Source organism: Odocoileus virginianus, chromosome 2 (assembly GCF_023699985.2).
Source record: "Odocoileus virginianus isolate 20LAN1187 ecotype Illinois chromosome 2, Ovbor_1.2, whole genome shotgun sequence".
Lineage (NCBI taxonomy): Eukaryota > Metazoa > Chordata > Mammalia > Artiodactyla > Cervidae > Odocoileus > Odocoileus virginianus.
Window position 1 is genome coordinate 72,931,929 of NC_069675.1, and position 23,654 is coordinate 72,955,582.

Sequence of the window (23,654 nt, forward strand, 5' to 3'; positions counted from 1 at the left end):
CTCTCTGTTTTAGAAATTGGCTTTGAGTCAGTCAGATGGTGTGGTTATACCTGCCCTATGTGTTATCAATCTTTGTAAGCATCTACCTTGCATTTATATGACACTAATGAGAAAGAGTTCCCATAGACAGACAGCAATTCTGCTGTTTGATTTTACTCCATAAGTAACTGTATATATCATTTCCTCTTAATAAAGTGGAGAATTCCCTCAGCTCACACATATCACAGGCATTAGTGGTAATGGGAGTAATGCATGGGGATTGTGTGGAAACTACAGCTCCTACTCTTAAGGTTTCCCTCTGTGTTTGCCTGACTCCTGATATGTTTCACGTGGTTATTAATGGAAGCAGTTGATCTGGGGAATGGCTGTCACATAACTATTCCAGCCTAGGGAAAAGGGTTTGCCTTTCTCCTTAACAGGGGGACAAGTAGGGTAGACGAAACCCTTTTCTATAAGAGAAGCTGTTTTGGACTGCCACCAGAATCTCAGGAAAAGATTTAGATTTTAAAAAGGGGGAGGGGAGAAATGCATCATATTCTGCTTTGGGATGAGAAAGTGCTTTATGCTACAGTCAGTGTCTTCTCTGATTCCCTCAGGGCATATTACTTCCTCGGGAAAATTAACCCCTCCAAATACATCTCAATGGCTTCTTTATTAAATAGAGTGAGGATTAAAGGATGTCATACATATGAAGAATGGGTTCGATCCCTGGGTTGGGAAGATCCCCTGGAGGAGGGCATGGGAACCCACTCCAGTATTCTTGCCTGGAAAATCTCCATGGACAGAGGAGCCTGACGGGCTACAGTCCATGGGGTCACAAAGAGTCAGACACAACTGAGCAACTCTTACTTAAACACACACACACACACACACAAACCCTCAAAGAATAGTAGTTTCCCCTTTCCTTCCTGTAGAATCCTTAGTGTCCAAAGTGTACGATCATTGGCCCCATGTTGTGCAGGTATGATACAAGCTCACTCCTTCTCGAGTCCTCTTCACTATAAGTTATAGTGTCCAGGGGACAGCCAGCGTACAGCCTCAGATGCGTCTAGGTCTTCTACTGACCTTCAGTGGTGCCACTACACGGTGTCCTGTGGAATTCAGAAAGTGCATCCATTTTCTGCTACGTTGCTTCTAATACATATTTACAGTTGAAGTATCAATTACATACAATAAAGTATGAACATGACATAAAGTTCAGTGGACAGCTTGATATATTTCTATATGAGTGTACATTCTTAAAAGTATCCTCACCTCATTTTAACAAACATTATTTCTACTTCTTTGCAGAAATCTCTAAGAGTACCCGCCACTTCCTTCAGTATATAAAAACATGACATTCTGACTGATCTCTTTTGAGGTGCTTTGAAGTTATTTTTGTTCTTCGTAACCCAGATGTCCCAGGCTTTTAGACTTCCGTCACCTGACAGTCACCAAGCATTTGTATGGCAGTGGTAAAGATATTGAGACCCTCAGAAACATGAGAAATGGTACCTGTTGTACTTTACTCACAATAGTACAGGAAAGGGAGGTGGAATGAGACTAACATTTAATTAGTGCATACTCTGGGGCCAGGGATGGCGTCCCTGATGGCTCAGTCGGTAAAGAGTCTGCCTGCAATGCGGGAGACCTGGGTTCAATCCCTGGGTCAGGAAGATCCCCCTGGAGAAGGAAATGGCTACCCACTCCAGTATTCTTGCCTGGAGAATTCCATGGATGTGCCTGGTGGCGTCACAAAGAGTCAGACATGACTAAGTGACTAACATTTTTTTTTAACTGGGGCCAAGGGATTGTGCCAGGTGATTTGTAGAGGTGTAGCCATTAATCTTCCAAGCATTGTCTGTGTAAAGTCACACTTAATGCTCTCTTGAGTATCCATCATTTCTCTTACCCACTTCTTCTAAACACCTTTGCTGTGATTATCTCCCAGTGGTGGTGGTGGTCATGGTAGTGGTTTAGTCGCTAAGTTGTGTCCAACTCTTGTTACCTCGTGGACTGTAGCCCACCATAGTTCTCTGTCTTGGGATTTCCAGGCAAGAATAGTGGAGTAGTTTGCCATTTCCTTTTCCAGTGGATCTTCCCCACCCCAGGTTCGAACTTGGCTCTCCCGCATTACAAGTGGATTCCTTAATGACTGAACCACCAGGGAAGCCCTTGTCTCCACACACAGCTATTTTTTGCAAGTATTGTCTAGTTCCTAGTCCCTGTTTCTCTGTCTCTCTGTGTCTATTTCTCCTTCTCAGCCGTACATTCTTCCTTTGACCCTCCTGACCATCTTTTCTTGCTTTCTCTTTTTCTCCTCTTTATCTCTCTCCTATCTGCTGTACACCAAAATTTCAGATTCCTGAAAGTTGATCATCTGTGTTTCATTCCTGAGAACACCCAATCTTGGATGCTTGGCCATCTCATAAATCGTCTTATTCAGTCATCTAGCACTGGCATAGAGAAATGCTGAAGTTCCATAAACAACAGCTCTCTTATGAAAGGGAGCATATGCTGCTTTACAAATTTGGCCAATGGTATTAGCTGAGTCATTTCCCACCCTTTTCGATGCCTGCCTTCTCCACTTGTTTCCAGATTTCATTTTTTTTTAACAGTTGTAGGCATCCTTCTTAGTTCTGAGCCAGTATCCACATTAATCTTTTCTATTAAAGAAGCCACCTGCAATGTAGGAGATGCAGAAGACACAAGTTCAGTCCCTGGGTTGGGAAGATCCCCTGGAGGCGGAAATGACAACCCACTCCAGTATTCTTACCTGAAATATCCCATGCACAGAGAAGCCTGGTGGGCTACAGTACAAAGGATTGCAAAGAGTCACACACGACTAAGCATACAACACCCCATTATGTTTAGTGATCATAATTTTTCACCATCTTGTTCAAAGCAGTTTAAAACAATAAAATAACATCTTATTTGAATAAAATTGTTAACATTTCTCAGGAGTGCTTCAATTTATTCTCACTCTACACTGTGATCTAGGCAAGGTGGGCCTATTATTTTCATGTTTCTGAAAATAACAAAAGAAACACAATGAGGAAAGAGACATGACAGAACTAAGTAATTGTCATGGGTAACTTAGCCCAACCTGCAATTATCTCTACATTTTATATTTTCTCTCTCCTCCACTATAGAGTAAACTTCTAGAGAAATAGGACCACTTAAATGTAGTTCAGTTTTTTATTCCCTGCCATTAACCCATACCAACCCCTGATAAATCAATAATGGGCTGTCAGTTTGAACCACAGCTCCAGTCCACAGCTGTGTTAAGTTGGGCAGCTGGTGTCCTGATACTGCTCATCTTTAAGACCTCAGTGTGTTCCTCATTAAATCAGACTTTATCCCTGGTGACCTGCAAGCCCTCTTTGAGTATGTGCTTTTTCCCATCTTTTAGCCATCTTTTTTCTGTAACACTTCTAATTCAATTCAGTTCAGTCACACAGTCATGACTGACTCTTTGCGACCCCATGGACTGCAGCATGCCAGGTGTCCCTGTCCATCATCAACTCCTGGTGCTTGCTTAAACTCATGTCCATTGAGTCAGTGATGCCATCCAACCATTTTATCCTCTGTCATCCCCTTCTCCTCCTGCCTTCAATCTTTCCCAGCATCAGGGTCTTTCCTAATGAGTCAGTTCTTCACATCAGGTGACCAAAGTACTGGAGCTTCAACTTCAGCATCAGTCCTTCCAGTGAACATTCAGGACTGATTTCCTTTAGGATTAACTGGTTGGATCTCCTTGCAGTCCGAGGGACTCTCAAGAGTCTTCCCCAACACCACCATTCAAAAGCATCAATTCTTCAGTGCTCAGCCTTCTTTATGATCTAGCTCTCACATCCATACACATGACTACTGGAGAAACCATAGCTTTGACTAGATGGAAATTTGCTGGCCAAATAACGTCTCTGCTTTTTAATATGCTGTCTAGGTTTGTCATAACTTTTCTTCCAAGGAGCAAGTGTCTTTTAATTTCATGGCTACAGCCAGCATGTGCAGTGATTTTGGAGTCCAAGAATATAAAGTTTGTCACTGTTTGCATTGTTTCCTCATCTATTTGCCATGAAGTGATGAAACTCAATGCCATGATCTTAGTTTTTTGAATTTGAGTTTTAAATCAACTTTTTCACTCTCCACTTTCACTTTCATCCTTTAGTTCCTCTTTGCCTTCTGCCATAAGGGTAATGTCATCTGCATATCTGAGGTTGTTGATATTTCTCCCTACAATCTTGATTCCAGCTGTGTTTCATCCAGCCTGGCATTTTGCATGATGTACTCTGCATATAAGTTAAATAAGCAGGATGACAAAATACAGCCTTGGTATTCTCCTTTCCCAATTTGGAACCAGTCTGTTTTTCCATGTCAGGTTCTAACTGTTGCTTCTTGACCTGCATACAGATTTCTCAGGAGGCAGGTAAGGTGGTCTGATATTCCCAACTTTTGAAGAATTTTCCAGAGTTTGTTGTGATCCACACAGACAAAAGCTTCAGTGTAGTCATTGAATCAGAAGTAGATGGTTTTCTGAAATTCTCTTGCTTTTTCTATGATCCAATGGATGCTGGCAATTTGATCTCTGGTTCCTCTGCCTTTTCTAAAACCAGCTTGAACATCTGGAAGTTCTTGGTTCACTCCTAATTAGAGCTATCTATATTTCACCTGCCTTGACTCTGGAGCCTTTGGACATTTCATCTCTTTAATAGTCAAAATATCTTCAACAAATCTGTGAGCCTGGGAAACCCATATTCTGTGATCTGGATGTGACCCATATGACCAAGTCCCTTTCTGCCTTATGCTCAGTAATTATGGTTCCTGGGATGGGGAGACCTCTGAGCCAGCCCCTGCATCTTCATACCTCCTTTCATGTGTATAAGTCACTTCATTTTTGTTTGACTCTCTGTGACCCTGTGTACTATACCCACCAGGATCCTCTGTCCATTGGAGTCTCCAGGCAAGAATACTGGAGTGGATTTCCATGCCCCCCTACAGGGGATTTTCCTGACCCAGGGATTGAACCTGTGTCTCTTATGTCTCCTGCATTGGCGGGTGAGTGGGTTCTTTACCACTAGTGCCACTTGGGAAGCCCCTCACACCTCCATCATGAGTCTTTTTCTCCTTTTCTTCCTGATTCTCTGACTGCATCTCTGCAGCCATTCTTTGAGATAGCATGATTCTTAACTCTCCAGGGCTATCAATCCCTTCCCCACATTTAATCCCCATAAAAACAATAGTGGAAACAATGGCCCCACAAAATAGCAATTCTTATTTCATTTATTGCCTTTTCAGATTGTAATGTGACTATGCAAATAAATCCTCCTGAATCAGTCTTTTCTGAAATGCACCCTAAAAATGGATCATTTCACTTTCTTTCTTCCCTCAGCTTCTCACTTGGGATTAATCAAACTAATTGTCGCCAAATTAAATGTGTCCATAATGTCACTGGAGTTTTATTTTATCCCAGAATTTCCTATGTCTGCAATTATCAGGCACCTAACAAATACGTCAGCATTCTGAAGGGCCTTGTTTTTGTGTGATGTTCAGCTAATAGTCCTGTTAACAAACAGGGCTTTAGACAGAAAATCGTGTTTCTCACCAGAATGGACATTATATAACCTTGCCTTAATTATGGTTAAACTCTGACTTGCAGTGTGATGTTAAATTAAGATTGAGTTAGACTGAAATTTTGGAGAATCTTCTTTCTGAAAGAACAAAGCACCTGTGCTGGCTTCTCAGAGCTGAAAGTTCTCCTGCCCCTCCTCCCAGCCTTATTGTTCTATACTCTGGGAGGTGGTTGTCAGTGATGGTTTTCCTAGGACTGTTGTGTCAAAGACTTGCCAACCCAAACTGGGCAAAGACTTGGTGCTGAGAAAACTAGGAATTCAGATGTTAAGCATATGTGCTTTACTGGGGGGAAAAAAAAGGTTTGGAAGGAGAAAATGATGGAATTCAAGTTTAGCTCAGTTTGAGTTGATCTATAGCCTGAGGGGCCTTTGATTAGTCTATTCACGAGCTGAATATCTCACCCCTTGTTGTACTGAGTTGGCCAAAAAGTGTGTTCAGGATTTTCCATGAGATCCTATGGAAGAACCCCAGCAAATATTTTGGCCAACTCAATGTCAGTGCTTTGGATTCAAGCGGGCGTCAGTGTGAACCTCGGTTTTTCTGATTGCTGACTGTGTAAACTTGTTTATGCTTCTGATTCTTCCTGAGCCTTTGTTTTCCTGTCCGTGAAAGAGAGATAGGAGTACCTCTCTTGTTGTCTTGCACTGAGGATTAATTGGAACAATGTTTGAATGGCACTTATACAGTGCTTGCCCAGAGTAAAACATAGTAAAGGCATTAGTCATTTTTTGTTCTTGTTGATACTACTACTATTACCCATTTATTTCTTGTTTTATTCATTCACCAAATATTTATTGTCTCAGGTGCCTTGCAGGATGTTATGAATATAGATACAAGTAATACTTGGTCTGTCTTATAGTGAGCTCTTGCTCTGGCAGGGAACACAGATAAGAAAATCCTGCAATTATAGTTCAGAAAGTTAAGTGCCATGGTAGAAAGGAAAATAGAAACTTTAACTTTCATGCTCCCATCATGTCAAGCTGGCTTCAGCGGGGGGAGCTGTCCTCCATTCAGCTTGTGCCAGGAGTGCTGAGTGGTCTTCCCTCGTAGTTCAGACAGGAAAGAATCCAACTGCTGTATGAGAGACCTGGGTTCGAGCCCTGGGTTGGGAAGATCCCCTGGAGAAGGGCATGGCCACCCACTCCAGTATTCTTGCCTGGAGAATCCCATGGACAGAGGAGCCTGGTGGGCTGCAGTCCATGGGGTCGCCAAGAATCAGACACAACTGAGCGACCAAGCACAGCACAGGAGTGCAGAGTGGTGTACCGGTTCAGCTTAGGGTGCATTTGAACCACAACAGGAGCGGGAGGCTGGTGATGAAATTTCCACACTCTTCTGTTGGACCCAGCATCAGGTTCTCATCTCTGAATCTAGATTTTTCTCTGTGTCCTATTTCATTTTGTTGTTGTTGTGTAAGTTAGTATTTTTTTAAACTTTTTATTTTGTATTGGGGTATAGCTGATTAACAAGCAATGTTGTGATAGTTTCAGATGAGCAGGAAAGGGACTCAGCCATACATGTACATGTATCCACTCATCTGTTGTGAGGAATCCCAGTTCCCTGGGGAACTTTTGTTGACACTCTGTGTCTATCTTGGGGTCAAGGAGAAACTGAAAACCCAGAGTCATATAAGAATATGTGTATAGTTCTTTTATCCCTGTAGTCCTGCATATCTGAGCCTCACCATAACCCCCTAAGAAACTGAAGTTCTGAGGGGAACTATTTTACCTTAGGTAAAACAGGTAGTTTGGGGCAGAGCCAAGATTAAGGCTTTGGACCTCCTTTCTTCTGGCACTCCACTACTTTTATTGGCTAAATCAGTCTGAGAGGTGGGACAGAGAGGTAGTAGAGGCAAGGAATCATGAGAATCAGTACAGTAGCAAATCTAAATAACAGCAATATCTTTTACCAAGTACTATTTTGTACCAGGCCCTGTTCAAAGACTTTGCATACTATTATTTATTTATAGTGACACTAGGCCCTAAATTCTTTTGTTCCTCTTTTATCAGTAGAGTCATAGAGATATTAAGTGGCTGTCCAAGATCACACACTAAGATCTGGAAGGGGAAGCCTTCAAGCAGTCTGTCTGACTCTCTGAATGCCTCTTTATAAACTGTCCTCCTTCAATATAATTTTCTGAATGACCACTCTGTGCCCAAACTTGTGCCAGGCACTCCAGGGTCAGGAGCAGCAATATGATCTCTGATCACAGATTCAATCATCACCTTCAAAATGAGAGGGGATAACTGGCAAAACCAGATCTCAGACCCATAAAACCACAGATTATAAGAGGTAGTTTTATAAGACATCAGACCTTCTATTAAAAAAAAAAAAGGACATAGGCTAGGAGCTTTGATTGTTGATCTGGCTAGACTCTGATTGTTTTCATTTGTTTTATGCACTTACTGTATTTATACTTGACTGTGTCTTATGAAGCAAGGACTGTTCCATGTCTTAGGAGAGAGATGGAAAGGACCAGACAAATCATTGGACTGTGAGCAAAGGAAGACCCTAGGCAAAGTACTGGACTTGCCTTTCCCCAGTACAGGCCCCTTGCCTCCAGTTATTTCTTCCATCATGAGGTGCCTAACTTCCTCTTCTGACAAACTGATTTATCCTTCAAGGACAAAAGGATTCCCTGCTACTGTAGCTTTCCCTACATTTATGGGAAAAAATTATTCACCATTCTCTCTGTGTTCCCATAGCAATTTATATATATTAAAAATAAATCTTTCAACTTTTATTGCATTGTATTACAATTATGCACTTACATTCCCTCCTTATATTCCCAGATATATGGATAAAACCGTATATTGTTTATAATCTGTCCAGTATTCAGAATAGAACTTTAATCACGCTAGGAATTTTGTAAATGTTTGGATTATGTGTATTTGTCCTACCATCTCTTCATTCCACATCATTCTCATTATTCCTTTAATGTCCCATGGGTCCTGACCATAGATACCTTGATATCAGGGTCAGTGTTTACTCCTTTACACTTTTCCTTGCTTAAGTGCTGTGAGAAATGCTGGGAACATGGCATGACGCTCTGTCCATTGGAGGTGGGTGGAGTTGATGTATATTTTTCCAAGATTAATTTCCCAGATTCTTAGTCTTTAGAATGTGGTAGTACTAGCATGCCCCTAGGTTGTCTCATAGTTGTAACAGCAAAGATTCCCAATGGGATCCCATGTTACAGAGATGACTCTGAGATCTATTCTTAGGGATCAGGAGTCTGTGCTCATTTGTATATTCCCAAATAGCACTGTCTTTGAAGGTCTCCTAACCCTACTCTGGCTGTACTATCTCTAGGTGAGCCATTTGTTCCAAAAACACCCAGAGTTTAGTGAGTGTGTGCTCAGTCATGTCCCAACTCTTTGCGACCCCATGGACTATAACCCACCAGGCTCCTCTGTCCATGGGATTCTCCAGGAAAGAATAGTGCAGTGGATTGCATTTCCTCCTCCAGGGGATCTTCTCAACCCAGGGATCAAACCAGTGTCTCTTGCGTCTCTTGTATTGGCAGGCAGATTCTTTACCACTGAGCCATCTAGGAAACCCCAGGGTTTGATAAGCATTGAATATTCATTCATTCTTTTCATTCCATCCCATCCCATTAAAATGATTTACTGAGTACCTAAGTGCCTAACACTATCCTATTGTGCTTGTGATTGATTCATCAGTGAACAAAAGCAATAAAAAATTTTAACCCACATGGTTTATATTTCAGTAGGGGACAAACAATACATGATACATGAAATAAATAAATAGACTGAATAAGATATTAGAAAAAGAGCATGGTAAAGAGAAAGAGTCCAGACAGAGTTGGTAACAATTTTAAGTCCCATGATCAGGATAGGTCCTTTTGTGCAGGTAATGTTTGAGTGAAAATTTCAGGGTCTTAGGGATTTAGCCACAACCATTACTGGGGAAAGAGTAACATAGAACAAATAGTGAAAAGGCTTTACATATTTATATTTGCATATATATACAAATACATATACACACATACCTTGTCTTTTAATGGTGTGACAGATTTTTAATAATTGTATGCCTACCCCTGTCTCTCCCTCTGAGATTTTGCCAACGCTTTGTAATATGAGTTAAATTAACAGGGTTGAAGTGATAGAACCTGTCATGATTAATATAAAAACTCCACAAGGATGGACCCTGCAGCCTGCGACAGAAATGAGGCTTAGTCCGCATGGTGGTTACAGACCGGAACACGTTAGAACTCAGAAATTGTCACAGTTATTAACACATTTCAGCCTCAGGGAAAGAGGCTTCTGTGCGGAGATATGTTCAGGCCTGCCTCCCTTCATCTGCTCTGGGCAAAAGCCCTTAGTCCTCAGGCATGTAAAGGATCAGACCAAGCCACTGGTCTCTGCTGGTGGGTCCCTGAGCCTGATTTCTTCCTTTTCAAAGCCCACTGGGGAGCCTAATTCTCTGGAGAGACAATACCGCCAGGCCTTCCCAAGCAGATTCAGTGTCTTGGACTGAGATGTTTGTGTGTTTGGGTTCACTCTGCTTCCTGAGTCCTTGCCTAGGATATGAGGGAGGGCAGGTAGAGGGACATTGTGGGTATAGTAGCAAACAGGAATAGTATCTGTCCCCAGTGAATTTGAAAGGTATTAGGGGGGAAAAATTAATCATATAGTCAATAACTGAGTTTCAGAATGAGTGTTTCTATGAGTCAAGGGCATGAGTGCTTAGAGAATTGAGGAATCCCTGTGAACCTGAGTCACCACGGAGGGCTTCCTGGAGGAGATGAGGACCTAAAAACATGAGGCTATGAGGCAGGTTAAGGGAGATCCTGTTTAGGTCAGATTAAATGGCTGGCAGTAGAAAGTGCACGGGTGAGAGTTTGGGGCTGGCAAGGGAAGAATCTATTGAGATAATTTAGAACATCACTAGTTCTCATTGCATTTCCATCCTGTTGTTGACTATTGTCAAAATAACCATTATCAACAAAACAGCTACAGGTGGTGGACAGGGATGAGAATTAGGATTGGTGCAGTCCTAACACCACCAATTCAACACCAACTAATGTTCAATAGTGAAACTGGATACAGTTTCTTCACCCTTACAAGTAGAATTACTCACAGAAAATTGAGAATCAGCAGAAATAATTGTTATGCTGCTGCTGCTGCTAAGACACTTCAGTCGTGTCCGACTCTTTGCAGCCCCATAGATGGCAGCCCACCAGGTTCTGCCATCCCTGGGCTTCTCCAGGCAAGAACACTGGAGTGGGTTGCCATTTCCTTCTCCAATGCATGAAAGTGAAAAATGAAAGCGAAGTCTTTCAGTCGTGTCTGACTCTTCATGACCCCATGGACTGCAGCCTACCAGGCTCCTCCATTCATGGGATTTTCCAGGCAAGAGTACTGGAGTCGGTTGCCATTGCCTTCTCTGTAATTGTCATGAATTCTTTGTCAGTTATGAAGTACCTTACACAGGTACTTCATATATGCCTTCTTCTCATCATTGGCATCATCTCAGTTATGTCACATGAGTCATTGCCTTCCAGAAGCTTCTAATTGTAGCTTGTGAGTGGATAACCCACTGACGCGTTGTTGTTTTCGTTGTTGTTCGATTGCTAAGATGTTTCTGATTCTTTGCAACCCATGAACTGTAGCATGCCAGGCTTCTCTGTCCTCCACCATCTCCTGGAGTTTGCTGAAATTCATGACCACTGAGTCTGGGATGCTATCTAACCATTTCATCTTCTGCCACCCCTTCTCTTTTGCCTTCAGTCTTTCCCAGCACCAGGGTCTTTTCCAAAGAGTTGGCTCTTCACATCAGGTGGCTCAAGTGTTGGAGCTTCAGCTTCAGCATCAGTCCTTCCAATGAATACTCAAGGTTGATTTCATTTAGGATTGACTGGTTTGATCTTTTTACAGTCCAAGGGACTCTCAAGTGTCTTCTCCAGCACCACAATTTGAAAGCATCAGTCCTTCAGCACTCAACCTTCTTTATGGTCCATCTCTTACATCCATGCATGTCTGCTTGAAAAAAAACATAGTTTTGCCTATGGGGACCTTGTTGGCAAAGCAACGTCTCTGCTTTTTAATATTCTAATTTTGTCATAGCTTTCCTTCCAAGGAGCAAGTGCCTTTTAATTTCATGGCTGCGGTCACCATCTGCAGTGATTTTGGAGCTCAAGAAAAGAAAATCTGTCACTGCTTCAACTTTGTCTCTTCTATTTGCTGTGAAGTGATAGGACCAGATGCCATGATCTTAGTTTTTTAATGTTGAGTTTCAAGCCAGCTTTTTTCAGTCTTCTGTTTCACCATCATCAAGAAACTCTTTAGTTCTTGTCCTACTCTTTTCCCAGTTTTGAACTAGTCAGTTGTCCCATGTCTTGTTCTGTTTCTGCTTGATCCATGTACAGGTTTCTCAGGAGACGAATAAGGTGATTTGGTACTCCCATCTCTTTAAGAATTCCCAGTTTGTTGTGATCCACACAGTCAAAGGCTTTAGCGTAGTCAGTGAAGCAGAAGTAGATGTTTTTCTGGAACTCCCTTGCTTTCTACATGGTGCCAACAGATGTTGGCAATTTGAACTCTGGTTTCTCTGCCTCTTTGAAACCTAGCATAATGAACTACACACACACACACACACACACACACACACATACGTGTATATATATATAAAATCAAATATCAAAATGTCATTTAGTATAAAGCCAGATTGAATTAATAACAGCTCATTATTTGCAAAGCATGAGACTGGCGTTTTGCCTGTGCTATAGTTTCCAGACAGTTTTTGTGTTCTCTTCAACTATTCTAACCCCATAACTTTGTTTGGAACTCTGCTCACAGGAAAATGGGGGTCTGTGGCCCACCACTGCTTGTCTTTTGAAAAGCAGGGTATAGTTAAGGTGCCCATATAATTAACCATGTAAAGAGGGACATTTCTGAGAGTAAATGGGAGTATTATTGCCCAGGATTGTTCTAGGAAAGCATGTGTATTTGTTCTACCCTAAACACAGTCCCTTTGCTTTGACAGGTACAGTAATCCTAGAGGCTTTGAGATGCACTCCCAAATTACAGAAGATTGTGGCCACAGAATTTTAGCTGCTGGTCATACCTGCCAGTGTTCTGACTTTGATGAGCATCTGCCCATCTGAGGGCAGAAGTGGGGGCAGCACATGGAATATTCCATGTAAGGGACTGTAATCATATCTCTCTCTATGTGTCCTTTACAACCAGGTAAAGATCCAAGGATTTCTAAAAGAATCCACTAGGTAATTTGTATTTTCAGCCCCTACAACATTTGGGTGCTGATTGCCATATATACTTGGATCTGTATGATGACTTTCTGTTTATTTCACATATAAACTTCCTTCGAATTTTGTGAATTATCACATCCATTTTAAATCTCTCTATTCTCTTCATGAAGTTTTTGTGTGAGATAAAAAGGAAGGTGATTTTTTTTTTCCCATTTAGAAGTGGAGACTCTGGGGTTTCAACATGGGGCAGTTGACGGAACTTCCCAGTGACAAAGTCGTTAAGATTCAATCCCTGGTCAGGGAATTAAGATCTCACATGCCACATGGTGTGGCAAAAAAATCTAGAAAATAAAAATAATTATTTTCTTTAAAATGCAAGTGAGACCAATTTTCACACAGGGTTCAAAAATTCTTGTTAGCAGTTGTGACTCTCAAATGCCATTCCCCCTTTAAGACTTCCTGCTGCTGCTGCTGCTAAGTCGCTTCAGTCGTGTCCGACTCTGTGCGACCCCACAGACAGCAGCCCACCAGGCTCCCCCATCTCTGGGATTCTCCAGGCAAGAATACTGGAGTGGGTTGCCATTTCCTTCTCCAATGCATGAAAGTGAAAAGTGAAAGTGAAGCCGCTCAGTCATGTCCAACTCTTAGTGACCCCATGGACCGCAGCCTACCAGGCTCCTCCATCCACGGGATTTTCCAGGCAGGAGTACTGGAGTGGAGTGACACTGCCTTCTCTGTTAAGACTTCCTGGTCTGTAGCAATAGCTCCTTTTATTCTCTTTTTTTCTTATAAATTCATTACACATTGAGTGTACCTGCCTTTTGAGACTTAATTTTAAGTTATTATGAATTCTGGAAAATTAATCTCTAAAAGGCAGAGACCATCTGTAAATTAGATCATACTAACATACGCTGCCTACCTACTCTAGTGGTCTGTATTTGTTTAATGGTTATGTGTTAACAGGCATGGTGACCACCATTGGCTTAGTCTCACTGCTGTGATACTGCTGTGTTTTGAAGTTTCTCTGGAGAGAAGGCTCTGGATAGCTGAAGACCACCAATACTCTTGCTCAGAACAGAAGATGTAGATTTAGATAGAAATAGTTCCCAAATATTGACCCTGCCATTTAATCAACAATTAGCTAAAGCGCATGAGAGTGTGTGGATGTGTTGATCCTCCTGTTATAAAGCTGAGAAAGCCCTGCCTGGTGTGCAGGACACGCTTAATCAGGGTCTGTTGAATGACTGGATGGGTAAAGTCTGTGACACGAGAAGAGTAATGAAATACTACTCACTTTAAAGCTGTCTCCACCACACCTCCTTTGTGAGGGTGAGTTTTAAGACAAGGGAAGGGATGATTTATCAGGGACTATGGGAAAAGGTAAAACCACCTGACATGTTAGGCTCCCTCCAGATATATATCATTTCATTACTATTTTAACTTATTTTTTTGGCCTTTAAAGCTGGCTTTTGAATACAACTAAAGTAATATTCTTACCTGGAGAGTCCCGGGGACGGAGGAGCCTAGTGGGCTGCCATCTGTGGGGTCGCCCAGAGTCGGACACGACAAGCGACTTAGCAGCAGCAGCAGCCTGACTCAAAGACATTTATCCAAAGATTTTGCACTTATAGTAACTTCCAGTGTTGTCTAGTTGCTTGTATTTATCTTGACAAATCTGGAATATAAACACCTAACAATGATAAAGGAGGGTTGGTAGAATAAAGAACATCTTTAATGGAAACAGGATAGATTTATTTTTTCCTGAGAATACTTTATTTTTCCCTATCTTTTTTTTTTTTTTTTCCTATCTTTGGAGGCAGGGCTTGGAGGGATGAGGTGAGAGGTATAGTGTTTTGATACAGTAAGTAATCCATTCCAGATAACTTGTGTATTAATGACAAATATAGAAAAACTATATAGACAGGATAGATGGGAAGAAATGTACTTCCTTTTCTTTCACTTTTGTTAAAATTATTGTTGACTGATCTCAAAGTCTGAGATCTTGTTTTCTTAAAAGGGAAAAACTAATGCAGTTACTGGAATGAGAGAGACAAAGAGAATTATGGTATAGTATCTGACCATTCAAAAACATCCTGCTTTGAGGAGCGTCAAACTGAGATTGGGAGAAATGAATATTTAGCAACTTCTTTCTGAGTTCACTAAATTTCATACTTAATACTCTAGCTTCATGTTATTGCTCTTATTCTCATCCTAATTACATAGCAACATAATCTAATGTTTTTCTTCCTACCACACACTGGATAGTCATTAAACTTGAGGCTTCAGCCTTATTCTTTAGTACTGACCTTAAACATACGTGCCCTGAATCTGCAGGTAGTGCTTCTTCTGGATTATAATGATTGGCTATATATAAATCCTGGCTTATCCTTGACACTTGTCTTTCGGCTTGTCTCTTAAAAAACTCGACGCCAGGCAAATCTTGTCCCTCACTGATAATTATCCCACTTTCCTCTAACCTGTACCTGGAAGTAGTACAGTTCCTGCTTTCTTGAGAATAAGTATCTTTTTAAAGAAGAAAACAATCAAATACAAAGAAAGATAAGCAAATAAGTAGTGATAAAGTCCACAGTGCACACTCTATAAAAAACGTGTGCAAATGACAGTCACCATCCAGAGAAGGTAGTGATGAACCGTTTGGAAAACCATTAACCTCCTTCCAGAGGAGGTAACTTCTTGAAATGCAGGGTTCTGTCTTTCCTGAAGACAGAACCTTTATGCCCACAATCTAATCTTTCTCTATATCTTCTCGCTTCTTTCCCTGATGTACTACCTCTCACAATCCCCTTTTCCCTACTCCTTTGTCCTTCTCCCAGGGCTGACCTTCATCACATGCTGAAAGCATACTATTCTCTAAATGGGATTGCTAGTGATTATTATTTCCTGGTCTACTCCATCCTACGTACCACTGACAGATTAGCAACCTTCAATACTGTTTTGATCATAACTCCTATGATCAGAAAGGTAGAATTTCTTCTAGTACTATTAGCATGAAAGTTAAAGACTTCTGGTATGTTTCTAATATCCTTCCAACTCGAATCCTCTCATTTGCTGCTAAATATCCATTTTATTAATAAAGTATTCATTTATTAATGCATTTATTAACTTAGCTAGTTGTGTTTAACAGTTAGCTTCTACTCAGAACAAGCACGGTAACCAGACTTTTGGCACCTGAGTTCATGTAGCTCCCTCGTTATCCTGTTATTCCTCTGTCGGTCTCTCTCTCTGTATGTGTGCATATTTGTATCCTTCTTTTTGTGTCTGCTTTCTGTCATCCCTTCCCGTCCATCACACATACTCCTCAGACACACAGCCTCTGTACCTGGGTATTTCCTTGGTCCCTTCTGGCTGGGACAAAGGCAGTAAGCAGGTGGGTATGTGAAATAAGATGAGCCAAAAGATTCATTCTTTTATTTTCTCCTAACTGCTTCAGCCTTCATAAAATCCAGTCCTATAGGTTATTGATTTTCACAAAAAGAAGAAAAACGAGTGGGAGTCGAGAATTATGATGTTATGTCCTGAATGAATTCTTCACAGAAAAAGAAGAAGAGGAAAACAACAACAGCTATTCTTCGTTGTGGGAAGTCGGTCAGAAATGAGGTTTGGGGTCTGGAATAGGAAAGGCAGGAGTGCATCTGTCCCTGGGGGAGAGCAGGCATTGATCTCTTGGGTGATTGCCCTGACTACCTCTGAAGCCGAGAATTAGGTTCAATATGTTAGTGCTAACATTTAAGTCCTTTCAAATCTCCAGGGACAGAATCTGCTTTCTTTTTCTCTACCTCATTTACGTTTAGGTGAAAATGACTTAACTCTTTAGCTTCCAGCTTTGCTCTTTATTGATAGAGAAGCTTCGGCCACAGGAAACCTGTGAGAGCTTTGATGAGGTTTAAACTATTATTTCACAAGCAATGTGTTGAAAACAAAGATAAACAAAGTCAAGTCTTTTATCTCTGTCATAATGTACTTTCTAGCTAAGATAGCAATAACAGACCTATTGTTTTTGTTCATCCTCTAGGAAGAAAACTCATCTCAGTTGCAAGGTGTTGCTAAGACTAGTCAAGCATCAGAATCACTTAGAGAGCTGTTACAAATGTACATTTGCAGATGCAACTTTAGACCTGAAATCAGAAATCTCCTAGGGTGGGCCCTGGGAACCTATGTTTTTTAAAAAACAGATTTTTAAAAAACTGGCTAGTTTACATTAGTTGGGCTTCTCTGGTGGATCAGATGGTAAAGAAACTGCCTACAATATGGGAAACCCAAGTTTGATCCCTGGGTGGGGTAGGATATCAATCCTGGATAAGGGAATAGCTACCCACCTCAATATTCCTGCCTAGAGAATTTGATGGACAGAGGAGCCTGATGGGTTACATACAGTCTGTGGAGTCGCAGAAGAATTGGACATGACTGAGTGGCTAACACCTGCACTTAAATTAGCTACTAGATAGAATACAAAAGGCCAGGGACTTCCCTGGTGGTTCAGTGGTTGGGAGTCCGCCTTGCAGCACAGGGAATGCAGGTTCGATATCTGGTTGGGGAACTAAGGTGTTACATGCCACAGAGCAACTGGGCCCACGCTGCAACTACTGAGCCTGCACCACAGCTAGAGAATCCGCATGTGGCAAAAAGAGATCCTACATGGCACAGTGGAGATCCTGCGTGCCACAACTAAGACCAATACAGCTAAACAAAAAAATATATGTATATTTTTCATAGTCCACAGGCAAAGCATTTGGGGGCGGGGCACCGAATTCCATGGAGCAAACTGCTACAGATCAAAAATATAAGGCCACTCTGCCAAATTTCATGAATATGGGCCCCAAAAAAGAGCATAATAAGAGAAAGGGCATAACTGCAGACTTCTAACAGCGTAAAGATTTCCTTGAAAAGCATATCTAACAATCTATTGATTAGCATTATGAGATCTAGGGTCAGGGAAGGGGTAAGGAAGAGGTGGAAAATAGGCCATTGGAAAAATTGCTCAATAGCTCTCAGTGGTGGAGGAGGGGAGTTTAAGGAGAATGTATGCCTATCATCTATTAATGTCTAAATATATATGTGTGTGTGTGTGTATATATATCCTGTTCACTTAAAAGAAAATCTAATAAGAAAGTGAATTGAAACTAGAGGTTGTATAAGCCAAAGGGACTTTGATTAGGGTCACACCTAGCTAGTGAATATAGTCAACTAGAATAATATGTGCCCATGAGGCAAACAGTCAACTAGATTTGGCCTGAGGATGTTTGAAACAACAAGGTCACATAGAGGCTGATAAATACACTGAATTGCACCCCTCCAGCCTTCTGCACAGGATGTTTAAGCAATAGCTAGTCTTTCAAGAAAGACTAATTTCAAGAGAAATGGAGATAATACAAGAAGAAATTTATGGGCAAAAAACAGCTGTATTTTGGCCAAGTCATTGAATTCCATGGAGAAAGGAAAACTGACAAGCTGATTATGTGGAGATGGGTAGGGTGGAAACAGCAGACAACAGTGAACAAAGGAGTCAAAAAACAAATTCTCAGCCTCTGTATCCAAGAGAGTAGAAGGGGAATTCATTTATTCATTCATGAATTTATTTAACTACCATTGTTACCAAACTCAGGTTTGACTGCTTGCCACTCAAAAGACAACAATCAAGAGGCAAGCATCAGTGGAAAGGAAAGATGTTTTATTCAGAAACCCTGGCAATGTGGGGAGAAGGTGGGCTTCTGAGATGAACTCTGAAGATTCTTCTTGCTCAGCTGACAGTTTTTAAAGGGAAAGGTGAGGGGAAGATGGCTGACTCTTCAGATGCTATCTTGTCTCTGTGATCTACCTGCAGGAATGCTAAGAGGACTGTTGGGGTAGAGAGTTAGTCATTCTTTACCTATGTTATTCTCCATGCTTATTTCTTTTAATCTAGGGAAAGAATTAACAGGTTAGTCAAGGCATGATATACAATTCAGGAGAGCAGAAGTCAGGAGTTAGTTTAAGTTGTCCAGTGATTTCATCCCTATAATTGTTTTTTTTCAAGGTTAGAGGAGGTCAGAAATGGGCAAACAGGAAAAGGACAAAAGAGGTGCTTTCACTATTAATTGACTATAGAGTGTGCACCGATCCCTGAGGATGTGGGAATATAGTGCGTCCAACAGAGACAAGATTCCAGCTTTCAAAGAGCCTATATTGTAATGGAGGAAAGAAGCAACACAAAAAATAAATGAACAGGAAAAAAAGTGTCCTGGAGTCAGAATAACCTGGTTTCAAATATCAGTTGTGCCATTTACCATCTGTATTGTATTAACCTTGTTGTGACTATTTCTTTCTCTGCAAAATTCAGATAGAAATGCCAACCTTGAGAGGTTGTGATGAGAATAAGAGGAAATTTGTGCTGCTGAATAGTATCTGGAATATAATAAGCATTTTGTAATATGCTGTGAATGAAATATTGGCAACAGGACAGAGTCAGTTAAAAGGGAGGGGATGGAATTCAAAGCACATTGGAAGAATGTACTCTTAAGGCAGAAAAATATGTGTATGTTTAAATATGTGTCTATACATACACACTCATGCATGCACATACAGCTGACCCTAGAACAACATGCCTTTGAGCTTCAGGGGTTCACTTATACATGATTTTTTTTTAATAGTAAATTAACTACAGTATTGCATGATCCATGTTTGGTTGAATCAATAGATGCAGAACTGCAGAGAGGAGGACATGAATAGGAAGGCTGGTTATAGGCATAGGCAGATTTTCAACTCTGGAGGGTCTGCAGCCCTTAATCACTCTGTGTTGTTTAAGGGTCACTTCTCTATCTCTATCTCATCTCCATCTATATATATGTACATATTATCTGCATATCTATATCTAATCTCTATATATAGTCAGAAAGATAGAGTTGCAGAGAGAAACAGGAGCAGAAAATAACATGGTTGAAGATGTAGGTGAGTTGGATTAATGGGTTTGGAATAGAGAATGTAGAAGATAAGGGAGCCTTATCTTGTGGTTTCTATTTTGTCTATAACATAGAAAGTAAGGAAGAGTTTCAGTGTTTGAGGATGAGAGTCATCATATTGAAGAGGGTGGTGGTATATAAAATAATTCAAGTTAGCATGGTAGAGTGCATTGAACAGAGAGGCTTTCACTTCTGAAGGCTCAGAACTTTAATCTCCTCATTATATGGGAACAGTTCTGTCTTTCAGAGATGTCACTGTAACAAATTGTTGAAGTCTTACATCTAAACCGGGGCCTATTAATATGTATTAAGAAAGAAGATGGTCACAGAGCAGGGAAGTTAGAACTCATGTGGGCATGACAAACTTCTTGTTGTAGCAAGGCCTACATGGGAAACAGTCATGGGACCATCATAGGATATTATAGAATCGCAGAACATAGTCTTTGGCTAAGGTAGCTTGAAGAACATTCTTTGCACTTCCAGGGAAGGTGGTACCACTGGGATTTGAATATTCTCCCCCAGATCCTGCCCAGAGGGACCTGAGCAGCATCACCCTTTCCAACTATCTTTGTACTAAGGTTTCATGGGATCAGCACTCCTTCTGGTTAGCATAGGCTTTCCTAGATATGCTAATATAGTCAGTTACTATTTTAATAGAGTTTAACTGACCTGGAAAGCTTCCCTTTTCTTTTCAGTAGATTTGCACATCTCCAGTTTATTAATCATCTATTGATTTATTATTTAACTTATGAACAAGTACTAGAAGAAGAGTTTTACCATTTTTCCAAATTATTGGGATAACATACCCCTGCTATTCTTGAGCTCTTGGAAGAAGATAGATTTTAAGAAGCCCCTCCAGGGCAATTTTCTAGGATATATGATTAGTAATTTAAAGAAAAATACAAGTATAATATCTTCCACAAATTTTGTCATGTTCTACTATGTTTATAAATCCTAAGTTTTGAAGTAAGCAAGGGTAAGAGAATACTGGGCTTCCCTGGTGGCTCAAATGGTAAATTAAAGAATGTGCCTGCAATACAGGAGACAGTTTTCATCCCTGGATTGGGAAGATACCCTGAAGGAGTGAATAACAATCCATTCCAGCATTCTTGCCTGGGAAATCCCATGGACAGAGGTGACTGGCGGGCTACAGTCCATGGGGTCACGAAAGAGTCAGACACAACTGAGCAACTCACACTTTCTCTCTCAAGAGAAGACTATTCATTCAGAAAGACTGTCACTCTTCTCTTTACTGCTTTTGTGATGAGGATTTAACCCATTGCTTAAAAAACCCCTTCCTTCAAATGCTGTAATGTGGTATCCTTTATAATTTGCTCTCTAGTAGCTCTAAGGTTTTCCTGATATCATGATTAAACTTTCTTTCCCATCCAGAGTTTGGGTGTAGGATTATTGCTTCCTTAAATGCATGGTTCTGAGTCAGTATTATTTCTCTTATTTATAAACCTTCATTCATCCTTTAATTTTCAGAGCCTAATGTAATGAATAATCCATGTGGTTATCACCAGTGATACACAGGAATGAAATTGGGAATAATCAGTGCTAAACATGTTAATGGAGAGATGAACTCACTCTACTAATTCTTGGTATCAGTAATTATTCAATCAGTTCAACCATCACAGGTACACCCACAAGAGAGAATCCACGGGCGTCTCTCCACTGCAACTTCAGGAAGTCTTTTATGGATCCTATGGCTTTCTTACAGAGCTGTGCTATAATTTAAGAAAGAATTACCTGAAAATAATGGGGAGGATAGGTTTCTATTTGAGAACGTATGTCCCAGGGGTGACTAATAACTGGGTATATTATTAAAAGAGAAGCTCTCACTTACAACTAGATTCTTCCCAGATCTTAGCTCTTAATAACATATGCTCTCTGGATGATGATGGCTCACATTATGGGATTGCTGTATGAAATGGCACTCAGAAATCATCCTTCCTTCATTCCTTACTCTCTCTTCTCTTCCTTCTTAACACGCAAGCCCTTCCTTCTTACTCCATCTATGAAATACATCCCTCTGTAGCCACGAGGGTTCAATGGGAAAAGTGAGTATGAGTGTGAGGAAGCCCTGTTCATACTTTAAGATATTAAACTCCCCCAAATTATCACTAGAAAGCTGCTAATCAAGCAAAACTAGACTTTTTAGGGTTAGTTGTGTTAAGGAAAACACCATGCTGATGTAATCTCAGCAATACCTAAACTGGGGAAACCAGAATTCAAATATGTATAAGGCTTTGGGGTCTGAATTCAAGTGAATTCAAGTGGTTTAAGGAAGATCTTTAAAGATTGACTGGGTTGGGTACAATTTGTAATATAATTGTGACATATTATAATTTGTGTATATATTGGTATAATTGTACAATTGGTACAATTATATATAAATTGGGTACAATTTGTAATATAATTGTGATATATTATAATTTATGCATATATATAATTGTGATATATATAGTTATGATTATATATATATATAATTTGTAATATATTACAAATATAATTTGTAATATATTACAAATATAATTTGTAATATATTACAAATATAATTTGTAATACAATGGTGAGAATGGCAGTACAGCAGAATGACTGTCTTGATAAGTAATCTGTGGTTAATAAGTAAGCTGTTTCCTAGGTGTCACTTGTAAATTGATCAGTGAGAAGTTCCTGAAGCAAGCTGTGAAATTATTTATTAGATCACAGATTCTTTCTGGGCAAAGCTTTCTTGGGAAAACCAAGTAAGTTATTTTGGGATCAGTGGCCTACAGTCTTAGCTAAGTCATATTAACACAGATGGTCTCAAATTTCAGTTCTCATGAACTAATTGAGAAGAAAAGGTACCACAGGCAGCCCTTTAAGGAGTTGAGTGTTGGACATACCCCATCAGTTCAGAAGGAAATGAGATCTTTCAGAAAAGGGCAGTGATAAATACTGATGCAATTTTAGCTACACCTTAGAGAATGGATAGGGTGCACCTAGTGGAGAGGGTGGAATATTTCAGCTGGGGTTAATAACACTGGGAAAAGTATGGAGGTGAAAGTCATGTTCATGCATTCATAGGATTCTGAGGTGATTTATTTATTGGAGCAGAGGTTTGATTTGAGAAGCCATGTTAAATAACATCAAGTCATAATAAATCTCATTATAAAGGACCAGAATTCCAGATAGGTTGATTAGAAATGGAAAAGCTAAAATGAAGGAGTTGGACATCTGTGTGACCTTTTGGCCATTTGAGGGCCTGGTGATAACTTTAAAGAGAAGAAGACTGATCTGCTGACAATTATGGAAGATCTCTATATCCTCATGAGACTAATAGAATGAGTGAGACATAGGCAATATAAAACCCCAACCTTCTCTCTACCATATACATGTTTTAGAATTTAGGTAGAATTCAAATACTATCAATACAAAAATATTTTAACCATTTTAAGATGTATAATTCAGTGGCATCCATTTCATCTATGCTGTTGTAAACCAACCAGAGCATCCAGTTCCAAAATATTTCATTACCTCAAAAGGAAACTCGACTCCCCAGTCTCTTCTCTCTTCAGCTCCTGGCAACCTAACTACTTTCTGTCTTGGTGAATTTGCCTATTCTGAATATCTTATATCAATAGTATCATACAATATCTGATCTTTTGTATTTGACCCTTTTCACTTAGCATAATGTTTTCAAGTTTCATCCATGTTGTTATGTATATCAGTACTGTATTCTCTTCTAGCTGACTAATCCTTTGTGTGGGTATATGATTTTTTTTTTTATCTGTTATTCATATGATGGACCTCTGAGTTGCTTCCATCTTTTGCTGTCCTGAATAGTACTGACATGAATATTTGTGAAT